Source organism: Cryptomeria japonica, unplaced genomic scaffold, assembly GCF_030272615.1.
Source record: "Cryptomeria japonica unplaced genomic scaffold, Sugi_1.0 HiC_scaffold_42, whole genome shotgun sequence".
Lineage (NCBI taxonomy): Eukaryota > Viridiplantae > Streptophyta > Pinopsida > Cupressales > Cupressaceae > Cryptomeria > Cryptomeria japonica.
This window is the reverse complement of record NW_026728864.1, coordinates 325001-345000: the sequence shown is the minus strand read 5'-3', so window position 1 is coordinate 345000 and position 20000 is coordinate 325001. Positions and strand designations below refer to the sequence as shown.

The 20000-nt window shown below is 60.0% G+C and overlaps 2 non-coding genes across 2 annotated transcripts; both read right to left on the bottom strand.

Moving 5' to 3' along the window:
• Positions 1-1103: 1103 nt before the first annotated feature.
• Positions 1104-1222, bottom strand: LOC131862382 (5S ribosomal RNA). Its single transcript, XR_009361398.1, has one exon. It is a non-coding gene; the product is annotated as a 5S ribosomal RNA (ribosomal RNA).
• A 5915-nt stretch (positions 1223-7137) lies between these two features.
• Positions 7138-7256, bottom strand: LOC131862381 (5S ribosomal RNA). The gene has a single exon (XR_009361397.1). It is a non-coding gene; the product is annotated as a 5S ribosomal RNA (ribosomal RNA).
• Between the last annotated feature and the right edge of the window lie 12744 nt (positions 7257-20000).

Below are 20000 nucleotides of genomic sequence, written 5' to 3'. Positions count from 1 at the left end.
TGTTTTCCCCGGGTGCGCTCCGAGGTGCGCAACATCGGTGCGCACCAAGGAGGGCTCCGAAGTGTGCTCCAAGGTGCGCACGATTCGGAGCTCGGTTTGCCCGGGGTGCGCACACCTTGGCTGGGTTGCGCACCCTTTGTGCGCTCCAAGGTGCGCACGAAGTCGGAGCTCGGTTTGCCCCGGGTGCGCACCTTCGCCAGGGTGCGCACCTTGATGCGCACGCCTTGGCTGGGCTGCGCACCTTGGTGGGCGCCATGGTGCGCACCTTTCGTGCGCTCCAAGGTGCGCACGAAGTCGGAGCTCGGTTTGCCCCGGGTGCGCACCTTGGTGGGCGCCATGGTGCACTCCGAGGTGCCCAAGATTGGTGCGCACCAAGGAGCGCTCCGAAGTGCGCTCCAAGGTGCGCAGGTGCGCGCGAAGTCGAAAGTTGGGTTAATTGTCCGGTTTGCCTCGGGTGCGCACCTTGCGTGCACCTTCGCCAGGGTGGGCGCCTTGGTGCGCACACCTTGGCTGGGCTGCGCACCCGGGCGCGCACACCTTGGCACCCGCGTTTCCTTCATTTTAAATTTTTTTTTTTTACAATCTCTCAAGTGGGAAATTCTATAATCTCAACTTTTTTTGCCTTTTCAGGAAACTTTTGAATGGAGCGCATCATTGGTGCGCTCCGAAGTGTGCTCCAAGGTGCGCACCTCTGGTGTGCTCCAAAGCTCTCTCTAGCTGCGTGCACCTGCCCCGGCCGCGCACCCGGCCCCGCCCAGCTTCGCTCACCTGTCCCGGGCGTCTGGTGCGGAACCTTAGAGTAAGAAACATCACCGTGCACCTTGGCCAACGTGCGCGACTCGACCGAGCGCGCACTGGCCGAGGTGCACACCGATTTCACCTGGGTGCGCGCGCAGCACCTCGGGCGCACCGGGGTGCGCGCACAACGCCCGGGTTGCACCGTGGCCTGTGTGCTCGGGGCGCCTCGGGTGCGCGCTCGGTGTCGCCCCCGCGCGCGCGGTAGTGCGGGCAGCGCACCCCGGCCCGGCCCGGCCCCGACGAGAACGCAAACGGGCAAAAGGTTTATTCAAATAGCATTGCGACGCCCGGCGAAAAACTAAAAAAGGGTGCAACACCGGGACTTCCCGGGAGGTCACCCATCCCAGTACTACTCCGGCCCAAGCGCGCTTAACTGCGGAGTTCTGATGGGATCCGGTGCACTAACGCTGGTATGATCGCACCCGTTATGAGCTTGTCGCAGTGTGTACTTAGCAAACCGCGACCCACGTGCGAATCCACCCCGGCCACCCACCCCCGTCGAGGTGCACACCCTCCCTCGCGAAGTGCGCCCCGTTCGCCAAGTGTGAGCCCTGCCCGGGTGCGCGCACCTTGCTAGGGCGTCGGGTGTGCACCCGGCCCGGCCTACGTGCGTGCACCTGGACGGGGCGTCGTGTGCGTGCAGTGTCCCGTCTGCAACGCGGTGCCCACACACCACCTCGGGCGCAACGACCTGCGCTCACATGTGGGCCGAGTGCACCTTGGTGCATGTTCGGGGCGCCTCGGGTGCACGCTCGATCTTGCCCCGGTGCACCAAGGCGCTCGGTTTGCCCCGGGTGCGCACTTGGTGCAAGGTGGGCACCCAAAATAGGGATCAAGCACCAAAACACAAGTTTCGGGATGCAAAATGGGACCCAAGGACCACAAATGCGTTCCAAGACCCATGATGGGTCCACGAGAACAAAAATGTGTTCCGAGACTTAATAAACAAATATTGGGTTTTAGGAGAAGAAACATGCTCTGATGCCCAAAACGAGAATCGACCCCGAAAAGGCCACAGGCCAAAAGTGGGATGCGAGACAAAAAAAAATGGGACCCGAGGACCAAAATTGGGTTCCCAGGTCGAAGACAGGGCAACCGGACAAGAAACGACCTCTAAGGCTCGAAATGAGTCCCGACGACTAAAACTTGACAAGAAGCACCCATCAGGCACCCAACTCGACACCCATGGGATGCCGACCCACCCGGGCTTCCACCTAGCACACCTTGGCACCCACCCACCCTCGCACCCAACCTCGCACCCAACTTAGCACCTTTGAACCCACATTGGCACTCACCCTGACCCTGGCACCTTGGAACCCACATTGGCACTCACCTTGACCCTGGCACCCACCTTTGCACTCACCTTGGGACCCACCCTGGCTCCCACCTCGGCACCCACCCAGACACCCACCTTGGTTCCTTGGCACCCACCTTGGATCCTTGGCACCCACCCCGACACCCACCTTGGCACGCAACTTGGCTACTTGCCACCCACCTTGGCTCCTTGACGCCCACCCCGACAACCACCCCGTGACCTACCCTGGCTAGGGTTGGTGCACACCCACCCTGGTGCCCACCTTGGCACCCACCCCATGACCCACCTTGGCACGCACCTTAGTACCCACCCCGTTACCCACCCTAGGACCCACCCCGTGACCCACCTTGGCCAGGGTGGGTGCCTTGGTGCGCACAACTTGCCTGGGCTGCACACCAGGGCGGGCTCAAGATGGCACCCGCGTTCCGTTTTTTTCACTATCTTTCAAAACGGAAATTTTAAAATCTCGTTTTTTTTTTTTTTTTGCCTTTTCTGGAAATTAGTGAAGGCAGCGCATCAAAGGTGCGCAATGCTGGTGCGAACCCGGGAGCGCTCCGATGTGTGCTCCAAGGTGCGGCGTGCACGAAGTCCGAGCCCGGCTTGCCCCGGGTGCGCACCTCGCGTGCACCTTCGCCGGGGTGAGCACCTTGGCTGGGTTGCGCGCCCTGGTGCGCACCAAGGAGCGCTCTGAAGTGTGCTCCAAGGTGCGGCGTGCACGAAGTCGGAGCTCGGTTTGCCCCGGGTGTGCACCTCGGGTGCGCACCTCGCGTGCACCTTCGCTGCGGTGGGCACCTTGGCTGGGTTGCGCGCCTTGGTGGGCACCATGCAGTGCACGAAGTCGGAGCCCGGTTTGCCCCGGGCGCGCACCTCCGCCAGGGTGGGCACCTTGGTGCGCACAACTTGCCTGGGCTGCGCACCAGGAAGGGCTCAAGATGGCACCCGCGTTCCGTTTTTTTCACTATCTTTCAGAACGGAAATTTTAAAATATCGTTTTTTTTTGCCTTTTCTGGAAATTAGTGAAGGCAGCGCATCAAAGGTGCGCAACGCTGGTGCGAACCTGGGAGCGCTCCGATGTGTGCTCCAAGGTGCGGCGTGCACGAAGTCGGAGCCCGGTTTGCCCCGGGTGCGCCCTGGTGGGCACCATGGTGCGCACCAAGGAGCGCTCCGAAGTGTGCTCCAAGGTGCGGCCTGCACGAAGTCGGAGCCCGGTTTGCCCCGGGCGTGCACCGCGGGTGGGCACCTTGGTGCGCATGCCTTGCCTGGGCTGCGCACCAGGGCGGGCTCAAGATGGCACCCGCGTTCCGTTTTTTTCACTATCTTTCAAAACGGAAATTTTAAAATCTCATTTTTTTTTGCCTTTTCTGGAAATTAGTGAAGGCAGCGCATCAAAGGTGCGCACCTCGCTGCCCACCACGGTGCGCAACGCCGGTGGGCACCCGGGAGTGCTTCGAAGTGTGCTCCAAGGTGCTGCGTGCACGTTGTCGGAGCCCGGTTTGCCCCGGGTGCGCACCTCGCGTGCACCTTCGTCAGGGTGGGCACCTTGGCTGGGTTTGCCCCGGCTGCGCTCCGAAGCGGGGTTATTGGAGCGCCGCCTCTTTTTTTGTCGGAGCGTTTGGTGGGGTTTCTCGCATTGGCTCTTCCCAGGCCCGGTTGCCACCCTGGCGCGCACGAAGTCGGAAGTAGGGTTAATTGCCCGGGTGCGCACCTTTGCCAGGGTGGGCACCTTACCTGGGCTGTGCACCCGGGCGGGCTCAAGATGGCACCCGCGTTCCGTTTTTTTCACTATCTTTCAAAACGGAAATTTTAAAATCTCCTCTTTTTTTTGCCTTTTCTGGAAATTAGTGAAGGCAGCGCATCAAAGGTGCGCACCTCGCTGCCCACCTTGGTGTGCTCTGAGGTGCGCACCCGGGAGCGCTACGAAGTGTGCTCCAAGGTGCGGCGTGCACGTTGTCGGAGCCCGGTTTGCCCCGGGTGCGCACCTCGCCTGCACCTTGGCCGGGGTGGGCACCCTGGCTGGGTTTGCCCAGGGTGCGCTCCGAAGCGGGGTTACTGGAGCGCCCCCTCTTTTTTTGTCAGAGCGTTTGGTGGGGTTTCTCGCATTGGCTCTTCCCAGGCCCGGTTGTTGGGTGCGCTCCCACCCTGGCGCGCGCGAAGTTGGAAGTTGGGTTAATTGCCCGGGCGCGCACCTTCGCCAGGGTGGGCACCTTGGTGCGCACACCTTGGCTGGGCTGCGCACCAGGGCGGGCTCAAGATGGCACCAGCATTCCCTTTTTCTCACTATCTTTCAAAACGGAAATTTTAAAATCTCGTTTTCTTTTGCCTTTTATGGAAATTAGTGAAGGCATCGCATCAAAGGTGCGCACCTCGCTGCCCACCTTGGTGTGCTCCGAGGTGCCCACCACGGTGCGCTCCGAGGTGCCCACCACGGTGCGCAACGCCGGTGCGAACCCGGGAGCGCCCCGATGTGTGCTCCAAGGTGCGGCGTGCACGAAGCCGGACCCCGGTTTGCCCCGGGTGCGCACCTCGCGTGCACCTTGGTGCGCACACCTTGGCTGGGTTGCGCGGCCTGGTGGGCACCATGGTGCGCACCAAGGAGCGCTCCGAAGTGTGCTCCAAGGTGCGGCGTGCACGAAGTCCTAGCCCGGTTTGCCCCGGGTGCGCACCTTCGCCGCGGTGGGCACCATGGCGTGCACGAAGTCGGAGCCCGGTTTGCCCCGGGTGCGCACCTCGCGTGCACCTTCGCCGGGGTGGGCACCTCGGCTGGGTTGCGCGCCCTGGTGCGCACCAAGGAGCGCTCCGAAGTGTGCTCCAAGGTGCGGCGTGCACGAAGTCGGAGCCCGGTTTGCCCCGGGTGCGCACCTTCGCCGCGGTGGGCACCCTGGTGCGCACCATGGCGTGCACGAAGTCGGAGCCCGGTTTGCCCCGGGTGCGCACCTCGCGTGCACCTTCGGCGGGGTTGCGCGCCCTGGTGCGCACCAAGGAGCGCTCCGAAGTGTGCTCCAAGGTGCGGCGTGCACGAAGTCGGAGCCCGGTTTGCCCCGGGTGCGCACCTCGCGTGCACCTTCGGCGGGGTTGCGCACCCTGGTGGGCACCATGGTGCGCACCAAGGAGCGCTCCGAAGTGTGCTCCAAGGTGCGGCGTGCACGAAGTCGGAGCCCGGTTTGCCCCGGGTGCGCACCTCGCGTGCACCTTCGCCGCGGTGGGCACCATGGCGTGCACGAAGTCGGAGCCCGGTTTGCCCCGGGTGCGCACCTCGCGTGCACCTTCGCCGGGGTGGGCACCTCGGCTGGGTTGCGCGCCCTGGTGCGCACCAAGGAGCGCTCCGAAGTGTGCTCCAAGGTGCGGCGTGCACGAAGTCGGAGCCCGGTTTGCCCCGGGTGCGCACCTCGCGTGCACCTTCGCCGCGGTGGGCACCATGGCGTGCACGAAGTCGGAGCCCGGTTTGCCTCGGGTGCGCACCCCGCGTGCACCTTCGCCGGGGTGGGCACCTCGGCTGGGTTGCGCGCCCTGGTGCGCACCAAGGAGCGCTCCGAAGTGTGCTCCAAGGTGCGGCGTGCACGAAGTCGGAGCCCGGTTTGCCCCGGGTGCGCACCTCGCGTGCACCTTCGCCGCGGTGGGCACCTTGGCTGGGTTGGGCACCATTGAGCGCTCCGAAGTGTGCTCCAAGGTGCGCACCATGGCCCTCCAAGGTGCGCAGCATGGCGTGCACGAAGTCGGAGCCCGGTTTGCCCCGGGTGCGCACCTCGCGTGCACCTTCGCCAGGGTGGGCACCTCGGTGCGCACACCTTCTCAATGTTTTCTTGCCTTTTCTGGAAATTGGTGAAGGCAGCGCATCAAAGGTGCGCACCTCGGTGTGCTCCGAGGTGCGAACCCGAGAGCGCTCCGAGGTGCCCACGAAGTCGAAAGTCGGGTTAATTGCATTGTTTTCCCCGGGTGCGCTCCGAGGTGCGCAACATCGGTGCGCACCAAGGAGGGCTCCGAAGTGTGCTCCAAGGTGCGCACGATTCGGAGCTCGGTTTGCCCGGGGTGCGCACACCTTGGCTGGGTTGCGCACCCTTTGTGCGCTCCAAGGTGCGCACGAAGTCGGAGCTCGGTTTGCCCCGGGTGCGCACCTTCGCCAGGGTGCGCACCTTGATGCGCACGCCTTGGCTGGGCTGCGCACCTTGGTGGGCGCCATGGTGCGCACCTTTCGTGCGCTCCAAGGTGCGCACGAAGTCGGAGCTCGGTTTGCCCCGGGTGCGCACCTTGGTGGGCGCCATGGTGCACTCCGAGGTGCCCAAGATTGGTGCGCAACAAGGAGCGCTCCGAAGTGCGCTCCAAGGTGCGCAGGTGCGCGCGAAGTCGAAAGTTGGGTTAATTGTCCGGTTTGCCTCGGGTGCGCACCTTGCGTGCACCTTCGCCAGGGTGGGCGCCTTGGTGCGCACACCTTGGCTGGGCTGCGCACCCGGGCGCGCACACCTTGGCACCCGCGTTTCCTTCATTTTAAATTTTTTTTTTTTACAATCTCTCAAGTGGGAAATTCTATAATCTCAACTTTTTTTGCCTTTTCAGGAAACTTTTGAATGGAGCGCATCATTGGTGCGCTCCGAAGTGTGCTCCAAGGTGCGCACCTCTGGTGTGCTCCAAAGCTCTCTCCAGCTGCGTGCACCTGCCCCGGCCGCGCACCCGGCCCCGCCCAGCTTCGCTCACCTGTCCCGGGCGTCTGGTGCGGAACCTTAGAGTAAGAAACATCACCGTGCACCTTGGCCAACGTGCGCGACTCGACCGAGCGCGCACTGGCCGAGGTGCACACCGATTTCACCTGGGTGCGCGCGCAGCACCTCGGGCGCACCGGGGTGCGCGCACAACGCCCGGGTTGCACCGTGGCCTGTGTGCTCGGGGCGCCTCGGGTGCGCGCTCGGTGTCGCCCCCGCGCGCGCGGTAGTGCGGGCAGCGCACCCCGGCCCGGCCCGGCCCCGACGAGAACGCAAACGGGCAAAAGGTTTATTCAAATAGCATTGCGACGCCCGGCGAAAAACTAAAAAAGGGTGCAACACCGGGACTTCCCGGGAGGTCACCCATCCCAGTACTACTCCGGCCCAAGCGCGCTTAACTGCGGAGTTCTGATGGGATCCGGTGCACTAACGCTGGTATGATCGCACCCGTTATGAGCTTGTCGCAGTGTGTACTTAGCAAACCGCGACCCACGTGCGAATCCACCCCGGCCACCCACCCCCGTCGAGGTGCACACCCTCCCTCGCGAAGTGCGCCCCGTTCGCCAAGTGTGAGCCCTGCCCGGGTGCGCGCACCTTGCTAGGGCGTCGGGTGTGCACCCGGCCCGGCCTACGTGCGTGCACCTGGACGGGGCGTCGTGTGCGTGCAGTGTCCCGTCTGCAACGCGGTGCCCACACACCACCTCGGGCGCAACGACCTGCGCTCACATGTGGGCCGAGTGCACCTTGGTGCATGTTCGGGGCGCCTCGGGTGCACGCTCGATCTTGCCCCGGTGCACCAAGGCGCTCGGTTTGCCCCGGGTGCGCACTTGGTGCAAGGTGGGCACCCAAAATAGGGATCAAGCACCAAAACACAAGTTTCGGGATGCAAAATGGGACCCAAGGACCACAAATGCGTTCCAAGACCCATGATGGGTCCACGAGAACAAAAATGTGTTCCGAGACTTAATAAACAAATATTGGGTTTTAGGAGAAGAAACATGCTCTGATGCCCAAAACGAGAATCGACCCCGAAAAGGCCACAGGCCAAAAGTGGGATGCGAGACAAAAAAAAATGGGACCCGAGGACCAAAATTGGGTTCCCAGGTCGAAGACAGGGCAACCGGACAAGAAACGACCTCTAAGGCTCGAAATGAGTCCCGACGACTAAAACTTGACAAGAAGCACCCATCAGGCACCCAACTCGACACCCATGGGATGCCGACCCACCCGGGCTTCCACCTAGCACACCTTGGCACCCACCCACCCTCGCACCCAACCTCGCACCCAACTTAGCACCTTTGAACCCACATTGGCACTCACCCTGACCCTGGCACCTTGGAACCCACATTGGCACTCACCTTGACCCTGGCACCCACCTTTGCACTCACCTTGGGACCCACCCTGGCTCCCACCTCGGCACCCACCCAGACACCCACCTTGGTTCCTTGGCACCCACCTTGGATCCTTGGCACCCACCCCGACACCCACCTTGGCACGCAACTTGGCTACTTGCCACCCACCTTGGCTCCTTGACGCCCACCCCGACAACCACCCCGTGACCTACCCTGGCTAGGGTTGGTGCACACCCACCCTGGTGCCCACCTTGGCACCCACCCCATGACCCACCTTGGCACGCACCTTAGTACCCACCCCGTTACCCACCCTAGGACCCACCCCGTGACCCACCTTGGCCAGGGTGGGTGCACCCACCCTGGTGCCCACCTTGGCACCCACCCATCCTAGCACCCAGCCTGTGACCGGGCTTGGAACCCAACCTTGCACCCGTCTTGGCCAGTGTGGGTGCGCACCCATCCTGGCACCCACGTTGTGACACACCCTTTAACCCACGCACCCTAGCAGCCACGTTGGCACCCACCTTGGAACACAACCTAGCAACTTGGCACCCACCCCGTGACCCACCTTGGCATCCACCATAGCAGTCGCCCACTTGGCACCCACCTTGGAACCCAAGTTGGCACCCACCTCGGCACCCACCTTGACACTTGTGGACCCACCTTGCCACTCACCCTAGCATCGACCCATCCTAGCACCCACCCTGGCACCTTTGCACCCTAGCACTCACCCATCCTAGCACCTAACCTGTGACCCACCTTGACACTCACCCTCGCACCCACCTTGGAACCCAACCTAGCACCCACCCACCCTGACACCAACCCTAGCACCTACCCACCCTTGCACCCACCCTGTGACCCATCTTGGCACCCACCCATCCTACCACTCAACCTATCACCCACCTTCTCACCCACCTTGGCATCCACCTTAGCACCCACCCACACTGGCACCTTGGCACCCACCTCGGGCAAGGTGGGTGCACACCCACCCTGACACCCAATTTAGAACCAACCGAGCATGTTACCCACCTTGGCACCCACATTGCAGCCCACCCTAGTACCCACCCTATGACCCACATTGGCATCCACACCCTAGCACCCAGGCACCTCGACACCCGCCTTGACACGCACCCTAGCACTAAACCTGTGACCCACCTTGGAACTCACCCTAGAACCCACCCACCCTGTGAACCACCTTGGCATCCACCTTAGCACCCACCCACCTTGGCACCCACTCTAGCACTCACCCATCCTAACACCCAACTTGTTACCCACCTTGGCACCCGCCCTCGCGTCCACCTTGAAACCCACCCTAGCACCCACCCACGCAGGAGCCCACCTTGGCACCCAACCTAACACCCACGCATCCTGGCACCCAACTTGTGACCCACCTTGGAACCCACCCTAGTACCCACCTTTGAACCCACTATATCACCAACCCACCTTGGCACCCACCCTATGACCCTCTTTGGAATCCACCCTAGCACGCACCCACCCTGGCACCCACCATGGAGCGCACCCTAGCACCCACCCACCTCGGCACGCACCTCAACACCCACCTTGGTGTGCGCACTGCGCCAACCTCTCAAAGACCCTATGTGGTGCGCTCCAAAGTGTACACCTTTGGTGCGCTCCAAGGTGCGCACCTTTGGTGCACACCGAGGTGCACACCAAAGTGTGCACCGAGGTGAGCACCAAAGTGCACTCCAAGGTGCACACCAAGGCGTGCACCTTTGGTGCGGTCAATGCAAACGAATTCGGAAGTTGGGGTCGATGTCCTAATCGCTGCTGCAGACTACACGTATGAGAATCGGACAAATAGCTTTATATAGGGGAGGTGTTGCGTTTGATGGGTCGACTCCCCTGGTTGTGTGCACTGCACCAACTTCAAAGACCCTGTCTTGTTTAAGAAGTCAAAAGTTGGGGTGGATGTCCTAATCATTGCTGCAGTCTACGCATGTATGAGAATCAGACAAATAGCTTATATAGGGGAGGTGTTGCATTCGGTGGGTTGACTCCCCTGGTTGTGCGCACTGCGCCAACCTCAAAGACCCCGCATAGCAGAAGAAGTCGGAAGTCGGATTTTGGTGAGCACCAAGGCGTGCACCTTTGGTGCGGTCAACGCAGACGAATTCAGAAGTTGGGGTGGATGTCCTAATCGTTGTTGCAGGCTACACATGTATGAGAATCAGACAAATAGCTTATATAGGGGAGGTGTTGGGTTTGATGGGTCAACTCCCTTGGTTGTGCGCATTACGCCAACCTCAAAGACCTTGTTTTCGTTAAGAAGTCAAAAGTTGGGGTCAATGTCCTAATGGCTCCTGTAGGCTACACATGTATGAGAATCGGACAAATAGCTTATATAGGGGAGGTGTTGGGTTTGATGGGTCGACTCCCCTGGTTGTGCGCATTACGTCAACCTCAAAGACCTTGTTTTCGTTAAGAAGTCAAAAGTTGGGGTCGATGTCCTAATTGCTCCTGTAGACTACACATGTATGAGAATCAGACAAATAGCTTATATAGGGGAGGTGTTGGGTTTGATGGGTTGACTCCCCTAGTTGTTCGCATTACACCAACCTCAAAGACCTTGTTTTCGTTTAGAAGCCGAAAGTTGGGGTCGATGTCCTAATTGCTCCTGCAGGCTACGCATGTATGAGAATCAGACAAATAGCTTATATAGGGGAGGTGTTGGGTTTGATGGGTCGACTCCCCTGGTTGTGCGCATTGCGCCAACCTCAAAGACCCTGCATTGCGGATGAAGTCGAAAGTCAGAGTTTGGTGTGCTACAAGGTGTGGTCGAAGGTGCTCACCTAGGTGTGCACCTTTGGAGCGCAGGAAAAGTGCCCTCCAAAAGTGCGCACCTTTGGAGTGCACAAAAGTGCCCTCCAAAAGTGCGCACCTTTGGAGCGCACAAAAGTGCCCTCCAAAAAGTGCCCTCCAAAAGTGCGCACCTTTGGAGCGCACAAAAGTGCCCTCCAAAAAGTGCCCTCCAAAAGTGCGCACCTTTGGAGTGCAGAAAAGTGCCCTCCAAAAAGTGCCCTCCAAAAGTGTGCACCTTTGGAGTGCACAAAAGTGCCCTCCAAAAGTGCGCACCTTTGGAGCGCAGAAAAGTGCCCTCCAAAAAGTGCCCTCCAAAAGTGCGCACCTTTGGAGCGCAGAAAAGTGCCCTCCAAAAAGTGCCCTCCAAAAGTGCGCACCTTTGGAGCGCAGAAAAGTGCCCTCCAAAAAGTGCCCTCCAAAAGTGCGCACCTTTGGAGCGCAGAAAAGTGCCCTCCAAAAAGTGCCCTCCAAAAGTGCGCACCTTTGGAGCGCACAAAAGTGCCCTCCAAAAAGTGCCCTCCAAAAGTGCGCACCTTTGGAGCGCACAAAAGTGCCCTCCAAAAGTGCGCACCTTTGGAGCGCACAAAAGTGCCCTCCAAAAGTGCGCACTTTTGGTGCGCACCAAGGCGCTGGTTCGGTCGTTGCAGGCGAGTTCGGAAGTTGGGGTCGATGTCCTGAGCGGAGGTGCAAACTACACAGGTGTCGGAATCGGACAAATAGCTTATATAGGGGAGGTGTATGCTTCGATGGGTCGACTCCCCAGGTTGAGCGCACCGCGCCAACCTCAAAGACCCTACGGTATGGATGAAGTCGGAAGTTGGGTCCGATGACCGATTCGATTAGTAGGTATGCTCATGAGGTCGGAATTTGGGTCCGATGACCTGCCATGTGCAGGAAGGCGAATGTTGGCACTGTGCGTTGCAAGGTGCACACCAAGGTGCTGGTGCGGTCTTTTTAGTCGAGTTCGGAAGTTGGGGTCGATGTCCTGATCGGAGGTGCAAGCTACACAGGTGTGGGAATCGGACAAATAGCTTATATAGGGGAGGTGTATGCTTCGTTGGGTCGACTCCCCGGGTTGAGCGCACCGCGCCAACCTCAAAGACCCTACGGTATGGATGAAGTCGGAAGTTGGGTCCGATGACCGATTCGATATGTAGGCATACTCGCGAGGTCGGAATTTGGGTCCGATGACCTGCCATGTGCAGGAAGGCGAATGTTGGCACTGTGCGTTGCAAGGTGCGCACCAAGGCGCTGGTTCGGTCGTTGCAGGCGAGTTCGGAAGTTGGGGTCGATGTCCTGATCGGAGGTGCAAACTACACAGGTGTGGGAATCGGACAAATAGCTTATATAGGGGAGGTGTATGCTTCGTTGGGTCGACTCCCCGGGTTGAGCGCACCGCGCCAACCTCAAAGACCCTACGGTATGGATGAAGTCGGAAGTTGTGTCCGATGACCGATTCGATATGTAGGCATACTCGCGAGGTCGGAATTTGGGTCCGATGACCTGCCATGTGCAGGAAGGCGAATGTTGGGACTGTGCGTCGCAAGGTGCGCACCAAGGCGCTGGTGCCGTCGTTGCAGTCGAGTTCGGAAGTTGGGGTCGATGTCCTGGTCAGAGGTGCAAACTACACAGGTGTGGGAATCGGACAAATAGCTTATATAGGGGAGGTGTATGCTTCGATGGGTCGACTCCCCGGGTTGAGCGCACCGCGCCAACCTCAAAGACCCTACAGTATGGATGAAGTCGGAAGTTGGGTCCGATGACCGATTCGATACGTAGGCATATTGGCGAGGTCTGAATTTGTGTCCGATGACCTGCCATGCGCAGGAAGGCGGAATTTGGGTCCGATGACCGAGTTGATGGCGTGCCATGCGCAGAAAGGCGGAATTTGGGTCCGATGACCGAGTTGATGTTGATGGCCCGCCATGCACAGGAAGGCGGAATTTGGGTCCGATGACCGATTTGAAGGCGTGCCATGCGCAGAAAGGCGGAGTTTGGGTCCGATGACCGAGTTGATATTGATGGCCCGCCATGCGCAGGAAGGCGGAATTTGGGTCCGATGACCTGACATACGCATGGAGTCCGACTCGGGGGCCGATGTTCGATTCGATGACTTGCATTGTGGGTAAAGTCGGAAGTTGTGGTCTTTGACCCGATTCGATGACCAGACTTCGGCTGCTTGAGAATCGGACAAATAACTTATATAGGGGAGGTAGTGTTCTCGAGCATCCTCCCCCCGTGCCCGTTTATGTCGATTGATGCTGGTGCTCGACTGGTTGGAGCGCTCGGATGCAAAAATCTTGCACCAGGATTTATCGATTGTGATGGACACGGCAAGTCTCCTGATTGCTATGCAGGAGCTCATCGTGAATCTCTATGCGGCCTTGGTATGGACTCGACCTGCGGAATGGTTCGGCAATGGTAGTCGCTCCAACACGTCCTTGCAATGGCCACAGAGGTGATTCGACTAGAGCTCCAGTCTAGCTTTTGGGTTGCTTGGCGGACTGGTATAGCCGCGATCGAGTTCCGGCCATGAACGTTTTAGATAGCTCTTGGGCTTTCTGGGACGGAAGTCGGAAGTTTGGGCTGTTGTCCGATTTGATGACCATTCTTCGGATGTGTGAGAATCGGACAAATAACTTATATAGGGGACTGTGTTGTCTCACGCAGCCCCCTCCGTGCCCCTCTATCTCGACCGATGTTGGTGCTTGAAAGGGTTGGGATCGCTCGGATTTATAAACGTGCACCACCATTTGTCGAGTGTGAGGGACGCGGCAGGTCTCCTAAATGCTATACGGGCGCTCTCTGAGAATCTCTATCCGGCCTCGACACAGACTAGTCTTGCTGAATGGTTTGGCACTGGTAGTCGATCCAACACGTCGTTGTTGTGGCCGCCTAGGCGATTCGATTCGAGCCCCCGTCTAGCTTTTGGGTTGCTTGGCGGATTTTGCCCTATCCGCAAGTGAGCTCGGTCCCTAAACGTTCGAGAAACCCGATTGCTATGCGCCGACTCTCTTTCTTGCGAGCCTCCATCTAGCTTTTGGGTCTCTACGGAACGGAAGTCGGAATCTGGGACCGTTGTTTGATTCGACGAGGCAGACTACGGTTGTGCGAGAATCGGACAAATAACTTATATAGGGGAGGTGTTGACTGGAGCATTCTCCCCCGTGCCCCTCTAACTCGACCAATGCTGGCGCTCGAACGGTGGTAGCGCTCGGATTTTCGTTGAGCGCCAGCATTGGTCGATTTAGAGGGGCATGCGAGATTCCCGAATGCTATGCGAGGGCTCTAACGGAAATGTCTATTGGTTTCGGTATGGATGCAATTGCGAGTGGTTCGGCAAAGGTAGTCGTTCCGATGCGTCCATGTCGTGGCCAAATCGATAATTCGATTTGAGCCCTCGTATAGCATTTGGGTCTCTCGATGTGATTCCGCATTCCAGTCCCTTTGGGCACTGCTTGAGCCGCATCCCAGGGGGTTCCCTTCCCAATAATCTGCCTCGCAACCCGATTGCTATGCGGTGAGGCTCCTCGGCCGCCTCGGAACTATCTGTGTATCAGACGCATCGCGGGATAAGGGGTTGGCAACGGTAGTCGCCCCAAGCGCGTCCGATGCTTGGACCATTCCGAGGCGGCCCTGAAGCCTCTTCCGTCTAGCCGTTGGGTCCTTCTCGCCGCATCCCTTGCCTCGCACCCCGATTGCTATGCGGTGAGGCTCCTCGGCCGCCTTGGAACTATCTGTGTATCAGACGCATCGCGGGATAAGGGGTTGTCACTGGTAGTCGCCCCAAGCGCGTCCGATGCTTGGACCATTCCGAGGCGGCCCTGAAGCCTCTTCCGTCTAGCCGTTGGGTCCTTCTCGCCGCATCCCTCGACTCGCACCCCGATTGCTATGCGGTGAGGCTCCTCGGCCGCCTTGGAACTATCTGTGTATCGGACGCGTCGCGGGATAAGGGGTTGTCACTGGTAGTCGCCCCAAGCGCGTCCGATGCTTGGACCATTCCGAGGCGGCCCTGAAGCCTCTTCCGTCTAGCCGTTGGGTCCTTCTCGCCGCATCCCTCGCCTCGCACCCCGATTGCTATGCGGTGAGGCTCCTCGGCCGCCTTGGAACTATCTGTGTATCGGACGCGTCGCGGGATAAGGGGTTGTCACTGGTAGTCGCCCCAAGCGCGTGCGATGCATGGACCATTCCCAGGCGGCCCTGAAGCCTCTTCCGTCTAGCCGTTGGGTCCTTCTCGCCGCATCCCTCGCCTCGCACCCCGATTGCTATGCGGTGAGGCTCCTCGGCCGCCTTGGAACTATCTGTGTATCGGACGCGTCGCGGGATAAGGGGTTGTCACTGGTAGTCGCCCCAAGCGCGTCCGATGCTTGGACCATTCCGAGGCGGCCCTGAAGCCTCTTCCGTCTAGCCGTTGGGTCCTTCTCGCCGCATCCCTCGCCTCGCACCCCGATTGCTATGCGGTGAGGCTCCTCGGCCGCCTTGGAACTATCTGTGTATCGGACGCGTCGCGGGATAAGGGGTTGTCACTGGTAGTCGCCCCAAGCGCGTCCGATGCTTGGACCATTCCGAGGCGGCCCTGAAGCCTCTTCCGTCTAGCCGTTGGGTCCTTCTCGCCGCATCCCTCGCCTCGCACCCCGATTGCTATGCGGTGAGGCTCCTCGGCCGCCTTGGAACTATCTGTGTATCGGACGCGTCGCGGGATAAGGGGTTGTCACTGGTAGTCGCCCCAAGCGCGTCCGATGCTTGGACCATTCCGAGGCGGCCCTGAAGCCTCTTCCGTCTAGCCGTTGGGTCCTTCTCGCCGCATCCCTCGCCTCGCACCCCGATTGCTATGCGGTGAGGCTCCTCGGCCGCCTTGGAACTATCTGTGTATCGGACGCATCGCGGGATAAGGGGTTGTCACTGGTAGTCGCCCCAAGCGCGTCCGATGCTTGGACCATTCCGAGGCGGCCCTGAAGCCTCTTCCGTCTAGCCGTTGGGTCCTTCTCGCCGCATCCCTCGCCTCGCACCCCGATTGCTATGCGGTGAGGCTCCTCGGCCGCCTTGGAACTATCTGTGTATCGGACGCGTCGCGGGATAAGGGGTTGTCACTGGTAGTCGCCCCAAGCGCGTCCGATGCTTGGACCATTCCGAGGCGGACCTGAAGCCTCTTCCGTCTAGCCGTTGGGTCCTTCTCGCCGCATCCCTCGCCTCGCACCCCGATTGCTATGCGGTGAGGCTCCTCGGCCGCCTTGGAACTATCTGTGTATCGGACGCGTCGCGGGATAAGGGGTTGTCACTGGTAGTCGCCCCAAGCGCGTCCGATGCTTGGACCATTCCGAGGCGGCCCTGAAGCCTCTTCCGTCTAGCCGTTGGGTCCTTCTCGCCGCATCCCTCGCCTCGCACCCCGATTGCTATGCGGTGAGGCTCCTCGGCCGCCTTGGAACTATCTGTGTATCGGACGCGTCGCGGGATAAGGGGTTGTCACTGGTAGTCGCCCCAAGCGCGTCCGATGCTTGGACCATTCCGAGGCGGACCTGAAGCCTCTTCCCTCTAGCCGTTGGGGCTTTCTCGCCGCATCCCTCGCCTCGCACCCCGATTGCTATTCGGTGAGGCTCCTCGGCCGCCTTGGAACTATCTGTGTATCGGACGCATCGCGGGATAAGGGGTTGGCAGTGGTAGTCGCCCCAAGCGCGTCCGATGCTTGGACCATTCCGAGGCAGCCCTGCAGCCTCTTCCGTCTAGCCGTTGGGGCCATCTCGCTGCATCCCCCACCTCGCACCACGATTGCTATGCGGTGAGGCTCCTTGGCCGCCTCGGAACTATCTGTGTATCGGACGCATCGCGGGATAAGGGGTTGTCACTGGTAGTCGCCCCAAGCGCGTCCGATGCTTGGACTATTCCGAGGCGGCCCTGCAGCCTCTTCCGTCTAGCCGTTGGGGCCATCTCGCCGCATCCCCCAGCTCCTCGGCCGCCTCGGAACTATCTGTGTATCGGACGCATCGCGGGATAAGGGGTTGGCAGTGGTAGTCGCCCCAAGCGCGTTCGATGCTTGGACTATTCCGAGGCGGCCCCGCAGCCTCTTCCGTCTACCCTTTGGGGCCATCTCGCCGCATCCCTCGCCTCGCACCCCGATTGCTATGCGGTGAGGCTCCTCGGCCGCCTGGGAACTATCTTCGTATCGGATGCATCGCGGGATAAGGGGTTGTCACTGGTAGTCGCCCCAAGCGCGTCCGATGCTTGGACTATTCCGAGGCGGCCCTGTGGCCTCTTCCGTCTAGCCGTTGGGGCCATCTCGCCGCATCCCTCACCTCGCACCCCCATTGCTATGCGGTGAGGCTCCTCGGCCGCCTTGGAACTGTCTTCGTATCGGAAGCATCGCGGGATAAGGGGTTGTCACTGGTAGTCGCCCCAAGCGCGTCCGATGCTTGGACTATTCCGAGGCGGCCCTGCAGCCTCTTCCGTCTAGCCGTTGGGGCCATCTCGCCGCATCCCCCACCTCGCACCCGGATTGCTATGCGGTGAGGCTCCTCGGCCGCCTTGGAACTATCTTCGTATCGGACGCATCGCGGGATAAGGGGTTGTCACTGGTAGTCGCCCCAAGCGCGTCCGATGCTTGGACTATTCCGACGCGGCCCTGTGGCCTCTTCCGTCTAGCCGTTGGGGCCATCTCGCCGCATCCCCCACCTCGCACCCCGATTGCTATGCGGTGAGGCTCCTCGGCCGCCTTGGAACCATCTTCGTATCGGACGCATCGCGGGATGAGGGGTTGTCACTGGTAGTCGCCCCAAGCGCGTCCGATGCTTGGACCATTCCGAGGCGGCCCTGAAGCCTCTTTCGTCTAGCCGTTGGGGCCTTCCCGCCCCATCCCTCGCCTCGCACCCCCGATTGCTATGCGGTGAGGCTCCTCGGCCGCCTTGGAACCATCTGTGTATCGGACGCATCGCGGGATAAGGGGTTGGCACTGGTAGTCGCCCCAAGCGCGTCCGATGCTTGGAGCATTCCGAGGTGGCCCTGAAGCCTCTTCCGTCTAGCCGTTGGGGCCTTCCCGCCCCATCCCTCGCCTCGCACCCCGATTGATATGCGGTGAGGCTCCTCGGCCGCCTTGGAACTATCTGTGTATCGGACGCATCGCGGGATAAGGGGTTGGCACTGGTAGTCGTCCCAATCGCGTCCGATGCTTGGACCATTCCGAGGCGGCCCTGCAGCCTCTTCCGTTTAGCCGTCGGGGCCTTCCCGCCGCATCCCTCGCCTCGCATCCCGATTCCTATGCGGTGAGTCTTCTCGGCCGCCGCGGAACTATACCTGTTATTGCTACTGCATCCTTCGGCTGGTAACCTCCTCTGCCGCCTTGGAACGTTCTCTTTGTCGGACGCGTCGCGGGATAAGGGGTTGGCACTGGTAGTCGCCCCAAGCGCGCCCGATGCATAGACCGCTCCGAGTTGACCTTGCTTTCAGCCTCTCACATGCATAGACCTCTCTGAGTCGACCCTGCAGCCTCTCACGTTTAGCCTTTGGAATCTCGCCTCACAACATGATTGCTATCCTTGATGCATCCCTTGCCTCGAGCCCTGATTGCTTTCTTGGCTGCATCCCTCCTCTCCTCACAGCCCGGTTGTCATCACTGCTTCATCCGTCGCTTCATGCATTCTGGCTGCTGGGCCCTTCCCACCGCACACCTCGATTGCTATCTCTTCTGCATCACACACCCCGATTGCTATCTCTGCTACATCCCTCGGCTCTCACTTCTGCATCCTTCGCCTCCCACCTCGATTGCTATCAATGCTGCATCCGTAACCTCACACCCCGATTGCTATGCGGGGAGGCTCCTTGGCCGCCTTGGAAATTTCTGTGTGTCGGACGCACCGCGGGATAAGGGGTTGGCACTGGTAGTCGCCCCAAGTGCGCCCGATTCTTAGACCGCTTCGAGGTGACCTCGTAGCCTCTTTCGTCCAGGCTTCCTGCCTTCAACGCCCTTTTTACACCTCGATTGCTATGCGCGGGCTCGTTGGCGTCTATCACCTCTCTGCGAAGAGTGGCACGATGATTGTTGGGGTAAATCGTAGCAGTCCGATCTCTGGCCTTGGGCCATTGTGAGGGCTGATCGATTTCCTGTGCGCATCTCGTGTTCGCCCAGTAACAGACTCGACGACTTGTAATCGGTCTTGTTCCCGATTGTTCCTGGAGGTAGTCTTCGGAACTCTTGGATTTGACCTGTCACTCGAACTGTCCTCTTCCGAGGATGCTTGTGTGTGTGTGCTTGTGCCATTTCCTTGGCGGTATTAACGAGATATTAAAGAGCGGAGTGAGCGCCTCGCCCAGCTATGTTTGGGGCTCTCACTCCCTTACCCGGTGTGCGACCGCTTTGCACGTAGGTTGCGGAGCATCGCGACTCTTTCGATGTTTGGCGGTTGTCTTCCGGTGATGCGTTGGTCCCGAAGTGCACGTTACTAGCATTTCTGCCATTGTTCTCGATCTTTGGCACGTTCCTTCGTTGCAATTGGATATATATCTCCGTTTATACGCGCAGGCTTCTCCCGCCTATTCAGCGCTGTCCCACTCTCAGCACTCTCGTGGTCTCCTTGGCTTCTCTCTCCCGTGAGCGAGCTCTCTTCTCGAGTCTTTTCCATGTCCCATGGAGGTTGCCTTGCGAAATTCGGGCACACAAACGTGACCGGATAAGAGCGGAATTGCCTATGAGGAGAAGCTCACCTTAGGGAGCAGCAATGCCGAGTGTTTCGACAGAGGGTAGAGGGGGCGTTGTTTGGGCGGTTGCACAAAAGAGTGCTACGGTTGCACTGAAGGTTGCTTCTTCGTCTCCGACGAACTCTTCGAGGCAAAAAAGCTTGTATACGGGGTCGAGGTGGGACTGTTCGTGCGAGTTGCGCCACCAAAAGTGCGTAGGGGGCATATACCTGGGAAATGGATGTCTCTGAGTGGCCTTACTCGGTCGCGTGCACGGTGCATTCTCTAACGGCAGGACTGTCGCGAGCATGTGCGGTTCGGATGTTTTCGGGTAAAGGGTTCCGTACGGGATGTTCT